The sequence below is a fragment of the Myotis brandtii genome, unplaced genomic scaffold (genome assembly GCF_000412655.1).
Source record: "Myotis brandtii unplaced genomic scaffold, ASM41265v1 scaffold179, whole genome shotgun sequence".
Classification (NCBI taxonomy): Eukaryota; Metazoa; Chordata; class Mammalia; order Chiroptera; family Vespertilionidae; genus Myotis; species Myotis brandtii.
Genome location: NW_005356635.1, coordinates 4,351,135 through 4,358,300, shown reverse-complemented (window position 1 = coordinate 4,358,300; position 7,166 = coordinate 4,351,135). Strand labels below are relative to the sequence as shown.

The following is a 7,166-nucleotide window of genomic DNA, read 5'->3' as shown; positions in this document are numbered from 1 at the left end:
GCCCATTTGAAATGAATAAAACTAAAAAAAAAAAGACCGTACCCTTTTATGTAATGATGTTTACTTTGAATTTATATTAGTTCACACAAACACTCCATCCATGCTTTTGTTCCAGCCCTCCGGTCCAGTTTAAGAACCCATTGTGGCCCTCAAGTCAAAAAGTTTGCCCACCCCTGCTCTATCCACTGAGCCAAACCGGTTTCGGCTAACCGTGGTTTTGAACTCTATATCCAGTAGTTTGCTTTCCTCCATTTCTGTCATTTGTGACCTGTTTCTTTGTCTCCGCATTTTGGCTGCTTCCCTGTGTTGATAGAGTGGCTTTCTGTGCTAGGTGTCCTATAGGGTCCAGTGGCTCAGCCTCCCTAATTACCTGAGATGGACACTGTTGGTGCACCCCTTTGTGGACTGTGTGCACAGTCTTGTTGTAGTTAAGCCTTGATTGTAGTTGGTATCACTGGGAGGAATTGACCTCCAGGCCAATGGGCTGTGAGAACCAGTTGTGTCTACAATGGGAGAACTGCTGTGCTGGAGACACCCTTATGGGGCAGGACTTGCTTCAGTGGGGCTTTGGTGCTCACTGAGTCTGCCCTCTATGAGTGTGTCTCTTAAGGAAGTGAAGAGTTTTAATCTGGTGTGCTCTCACTCTGACCACTGGGTACGCTGGCTCTTGGATCTCCAAGGAGGTGCAAAATCAGCCACTGCCTGAGGCCACCCAGCAGGAGCTACAGAGAGACCTGCAGATTTCTCCTCTTTGTTTGGGCTTTGGAGGTGCCCAGATGAGGCCCAGCTGTGAAGCAGTGCAGGCTGCTGTCGAGCCTTGGGCCTTCTTTTGGAAGCTCTGGGGCTCTCTGACCCAGCTGCAGCTTATTAGGTTTTAGATTGCAAAAGGCCAGGCCATTCATATGAAAAAGCCTCTGCGCACAGCTTGGGTAGGGTTGTAAATTGGGTGGGGCGGAGTCACGGGAATCACCAGGGCAGAGCAAACAGCAATGGCTGCCCGTCAGCCCTGCTCCGAGGAGGTCCCTGGGTCTCTGTGTCCTGCAGCACCGTGCAGGAACAATGAACACTGCAAGCACCTCTGAGAGAAAGCTGCCCTTGTGTTCCGGCCTGATGCCAGACAGTCCAGTTTCTCCCTGGGTGAGTCTGGGTCCCCAGAGTCTTGCCTAGAACTGGACTTCAGAGCAGTTGGGAGCTTGTATCTCCCTCCCTATTGAAAAAGACAACAGCATACCCAGTTGCCAGCCCGTTTCCGCGCACTTCCGCACCTCAGCACCTCCTCCCAGTCTCAGTGTGCTTTTCCCTTCTAGTTGTATAACTTCCACTCAGCCAGCCGTCCTGTGGTTCTGGATGATATCTGTTTTGTCTTTTAGTTGTAGTTTTGATGTGGTTGTGCGAGGCAGCAAGTTCAGGTGTTTACCTATGCTGCCATCATCTTCTTCATACGTTTTGAAGTGCTGCTCAGAAAGTGTGTGTGCCATCGATGGAAACAAGTGGTAATCTGAAGGAGCAAGGTCTGGTGAATATAGTGGGTGGGTTAATACTTCCCAGGCAAGAAGTATAAATGCATCTTTAGCTGGTTTTGAAGGGTGTGATGGTGCGTTATCATGAAGCAAAATTACTTTGCTGTGTCTTCTGGCCCATTCTGGTCATTTATGATCAAAGCGTGATTCAAATTGATTATTTGTTGTAAGTAGCGATCAGTATTAATGGTTTCACCTGGTTTTAGAAGCTCATAATATGCCACACATTCCTGATCCCACCAAACAGTGCATTGTCTTCTTTCCGAAGCAATTTGGCCTTGCAGTCGGTGTTCATGGTTGACCTGGATCAACTCATGATTTTGTGCGTTTGGGATTCTCAAAATAAATCCACTTTTCATCGCCAGTCACAACTTGATGCAAAAAAGACTTTCTTTTGTGCCGTTGAAGCAACATTTTACTGATGACTTTTCGGTTTTCCATTTGTCTTTCGTTCAGTTGATGGGGCACCCATTTTCCTTCCTTTAAAATCTTTGCCATTGCTTGTAAACGATCGGAAATTGTTTGCTGAGCAACGTTTAATCTTTCTGCAAGTTGTTTTTGAGTTTGACATGCATCTTCATCCACTAATGCTTGTAATAGTTTGTCTTCAAACTTTTACGGTTGACCTGGACGTTCATTGTCTTTCGCATCGAAATCATCACTTTTAAAGTGTTTAAAACAGTGTTCACAAGTATCTTGAGATGGAGCATATTCAGCATAAGCTTCCCGAAGTATACGATAACTCTCAGCAGCACTTTTCTTCCAAATAAAGTAATGAATTAAAACTTCCAACTGGTTTGGCTCAGTGGATAGAGCGTTGGCCTGCGGACTCAAGGGTCTCTCATCCATGTTTCTAACTCTCTATCCCTCTCCCTTCCTCTCTGTAAAAAATAAATAAATAAAAAATATATATTTTTTAAAAATTTCCTGCAAATGCTCGCTTTTTGGCACGAAATTTGACCTTTTTAAGCGTAAAAATATCTATGATGTTAACACCTTCATAAAATTTGACATATGAAGTTTTGAAGCTTGCTGTCAATACAACAAAATAGCATACATATCAAATCACATATATATCAACATATGTGTAACTCCATGTATTGAAAAAAATCTGCATTATTAACCGGTACACCTGGTAATCATCGCTGTTAGCAAAAAGTTTCCGCAACCTTTGCAGCGGGGGTTCAGGATCTGAAGAAGGGGCCAATGCGCAAATGAAAATACTATACAAGAAATATGAATTTAGAAGGCATGGGGGGCCAGGTGGAGACCTCTCTCTTGGAGAGGCACACTGAAACCTGGCCTTATCCGCTTTTTATTCAATTTTAGATACACATCTTGCCCTCAGTAAAGCACAGCAAACAGGTAGCAGACAGACCCTCTCTAAGATCAATAAAGATCAGTAAAGATCAGTAAGGTTCAGTAAACATTTACTTTGAGGCTATTAGATCAAGAAATTGCTTCCAACCACCACTATCTCAACAGAACAATGGTGCTTGGCATTAGCCCTGCTAATGCCCAAGGTCCATCGGCCTTCCCGCGTTCCTTGGTGCACTCTCATGATAGTATCGGCAGTGAATGGCTTCCCGCAAAAGATAACTAATTTTTACCTTCCTTTCAGTTGCTTTTTTCCCTTATTTTATATTTCTTATGAGTACTCTAACTTTAGTTCAATATAGATCATCTGTTAATTGTACACATTTTTAATTGCTAATAGAACAAAAGAGCATACAACACACAAGTGGAATTGAAGGGAGAAAGATCATTGTGCAAAATAGCTTAAAACAAACTTTTCTATTCTACGTTCAATATTTTTTCAATAAATATTTGTTCAATACTTGCTTTTGCTAGAGACAGCCAATGGGTATATCCCACATGATGTTTCCCTTACTCTCTCCCCCCTTCCTCCTTCCTTCCCACTGTCTCTGAATATCAATGGGAAAAATTCCCTGGGGTAAGGATTAAAAACAATAAAAAAGAATAATAAGAAAAGGGAAAAGTGGGTTGGTTGGCACCATGAATTAGGAGACTGAAAACATGATGGACTTTAAAAAGCACAGAATCTATTTGAAATAGTTAGCATGGACAAAGGATTTTTCTGTATTTCCTAAATTTCCTTTTTTTTAAAAAAAAATATATTTTATTGATTTTTTACAGAGAGGAAGGGAGAGAGATAGAGAGTTAGAAACATCGATGAGAGAGAAACATCGATCAGCTGCCTCCTGCACATCTCCCACTGGGGATGTGCTCGCAACCCAGGTACATGCCCTTGACCGGAATCGAACCTGGGACCTTTCAGTCCGCAGGCCGACGCTCTATCCACTGAGCCAAACCGGTTTCGGCTAAATTTACTTTCTATTCATTATACACAGATCACCTAATTTATATGCAAGTTCTTTTAGAAAAGTATTGTGAAAAATATTTTAGATTGAGCAGTTGCAAAATTGACTCCATAAGTAAGATATTTCTGTATTAATAGATTTGCAAAGTGATTATGACTTAAATTTAAGATGTTTTTCAAAGTTTAAATGTACTTTTTAAGGACCTTTGGCCCAGGGGCAAAAGGAATGGGCAGCTATTGCAACATTTTTAGCATGTTTAGATATTTATTTGTTGGGCGTATACTACAAGTCATAGTTTTACTCACTGACCCAGAAAGAATGGAATAACTTAAAAGATATGGGTGTGATAGTTGCTATGGAATGACTACTGCTCCTTATCATGTACCAGTATGTTTGCCTTTAATTTAACATTTTGCCCACCTCGATAAACAGTATGTATGTTTTATATCCTGTCAGCAGTATTGATTGCTATTTCAAAACAGAAAAATTGTTTTGAGCCCAGCCAGCATGGCTCAGTGGTGGAGCATCGACCTATGAAACAGGAGGTCAGGGCACATGCCTGGGCTCGATTCCCAGTGATGGGGGTGCAGGAGGCAGCCAATCAGTGATTCTCTCTCATCATTGATGTTTCTATCTCTCCCTCCCCCTTCCTCTCTGAAATCAATAGAAAAATAGTCTTTAAAAGAGAAAATTATTTTGAGGAAAACAATTATATAGGAAAAAAGCTCCTTGGTTTTTCTTTATGAGTCTGAAGGCAAATATAGAGAAGAAAGTTTACTTATGTATAAAAATATGGTGTTTTTTGTTTGTCTTGTAAACTGCTTCATTTTCAAAATAAGAAAGTTACAGTTTTAAAGTCTTTTTTTGAATTTCAAGGTTATAGGCCAGTTTCATCTGGAGTTTGGTGCAAAGATCTGAGACATGGGACTGGGAGAACCGAGGATAGAGTCAGGCTTCTGAGCACAGTAGCCAGAAAACTGGGTAACTGGTAGGAATCTACCAATAGTGTTGTCTGCACATAGACACAACTCTCTAGCTGGGGCTCTTAGGCTTCCGTTGGTGAAGGATTGGAACTCCCAGAGCAAATGTGACCCACAGGCTTAGGTCTCCTTGAGGGAGAATCTATGTCTTCACCATGGAAGAACCTCAGAGATCTCTGCCACCAGGAGGCCAACTATATGAGCAATTGATTGTGGCATTGTGGTCAAAGAGAACTTAGTTCCTGGACACAGGGAAGGATAGATCTTGTATTATCTAATTGTTCTATTGGGATCTAGCGGAAGTGACGGCTGGTCTAGGATCTCATGTCATGAAGTCTGTATTCTAGTCTCAGCCCTAACAAAGGTTACTCACCACTACCTACCCACTGCCTAATATAATGCTTGACACATAATGGGCATTCAATAAATATTTGAGTGAATTAATAAATGATACATGGATGTGTAACCATGGAAAAGTCTCTTGATCTCTCTGGGCTTCATGTGTTTCCGTTCATCTATAAAAAAAAAGAAGTTTCAACTTAATTCGGTCTCTAGTTCTGAAAATATTGTATTAAAAGTTAGATACTGTTATTTTAGATAATCAACTTCATTGTAAACACCAATGCAAACTTGGGCATTGAACTCAGGTGGCATTTCTTGGTTTCAGGGTAGATAGTTACTTAGGTAATCTAGATTATTTTTATAATAGAAGCATCATTAAAATTTCTTACAGAAAAAAAGCAGTTGTGGCAAAATAAAATATTTGGTGAATCTAAGAACAGTAATAAGAAAATATTAGATAAGGTGAATGCTTAGTAAAGATAAGGTATCTAGAAATTTATAAGTTCTTTTAAGAATTTAGCTATAGAGATTTTTCTTCTTTTGAAAAAATTTCTTACTTTTTAGTGACATAATCTTTCATGAAATTTTTATTCTAAATATAGAGGAAGTATTAATTGTTAAGAAAGACTAAATTTCTCACTTTATTAAAAGTGAGTTTTCTTAAGTTGAGATCTATTGATAGTTGTACTGTCTCACCTTGTCAGATATAAACTTGATGCCCTTTTCTTGGGCTGATGGTGATGTTTGGTGTTTTTCATTGATGACAGTGTAGTTAAAAAAGCTATCATCTGAGGTTTTATTTTACTATAACTTAATTGCTAATCCTGCTTTCTCTGGATCAAGTGGTACCTTCATTGCTTTATATTTATGTGTTCCTTAGCTTAGAACTTAATGTATTTAACTACTTAACAATCTTACCTGAATTTGTAAGCTCTTCTGTTAATATGGTGGTTCCATCCACCTTCCCCTTTGCAGTTTTATTGAAGTGTAATTGACAAATAGAAATTGTATATACTGAAGGTGATGATTTTATATATACACACACACACACACACACACACACACACACACAAGGTATGTTGTGAAACAATTACTACAAAAGGTTAGTGAATACATCATCATCTCACATAATTATCTTTGTTATGGTGAGAACATTTAATATCTATTCTCAGCAACTTTTAAGTATACAGTACAGTATTGTTCATAAGAGTCATCACGCTGTACATTTGATTCCCCGAATTTTTTCATTTTAAAACTGGAAGTTTTCATCCTTTCACCAGCATCTCCCATTTTCCCAACCCTCAGCACCTGGCCACCACCAATCTACTCTGTCTATGAGTTCAACTTTTTATCTTTAAAAAAAATATTTTTATTGATTTCAGAGAGGAAGGGAGAGGGAGAGAGATAGAAACATCAGTGATGAGAGGGAATTCATGGATTGGCTGCCTCCTGCACACCCCCTACTGGGGACCAAGACGGCTACCCAGGTGTGTGCCCTGACAAGGAATTGAACTGTGACCTGGTTCATATGTTGATGGTCAACCACCGAACCACACTGATTGGGCGAGTTCAACTTTTTTAGATCTTATATGTGGAATCTAAAATAGCCATGTTTCTCTAATTTATTTCACTTAGCGTAATGTGGTCAAGGTCCATCCATGGTATTCCAAATGACAGTATTTCCTTTTTCTTTGGCTGAATAATATTTCATTGTATCATATGTACCATGTTTTTAAAAAAAAATTTTTTTATTGATTTCCGAGAGGGAGGGAGAGAGAGATAGAAACATCAGTAATGAGAGAGAATCATTGATTGGCTGTCTCCTGCGAGCCCCCTACTGGGGATCAAGCCCACAATTGGACATGTACCCTGGCCAGGAATCAAACAGTGACCTCCTGGTTTGCAGGTTGATGCTCAACCACTGAGCCAGTGGGCTGGGCTTGTGCCATGTTTTCTTCATTCATTCATTCATTCATTCATTC

At 39.9% G+C, this 7,166-nt stretch overlaps 1 protein-coding gene and 1 long non-coding RNA gene across 2 annotated transcripts in view; one reads left to right on the top strand and one right to left on the bottom strand.

Moving 5' to 3' along the window:
- LOC106725629 overlaps positions 1–3,133 on the bottom strand; it is a 12,120-nt gene extending 8,987 nt beyond the window's left edge. The window contains exons 1-2 of the long non-coding RNA XR_001361557.1: positions 3,121–3,133; positions 2,992–2,993 (exon numbers count right to left, since the gene is read on the bottom strand). This is a non-coding gene — a long non-coding RNA (uncharacterized LOC106725629). The remainder of the gene's footprint in view (positions 1–2,991; positions 2,994–3,120) is intronic.
- The window catches only part of LOC102263893 (selenoprotein T), a 29,811-nt gene that overhangs the window by 4,982 nt on the left and 17,663 nt on the right, over positions 1–7,166 (top strand). The gene's annotated exons all lie outside the window — the stretch shown is intronic.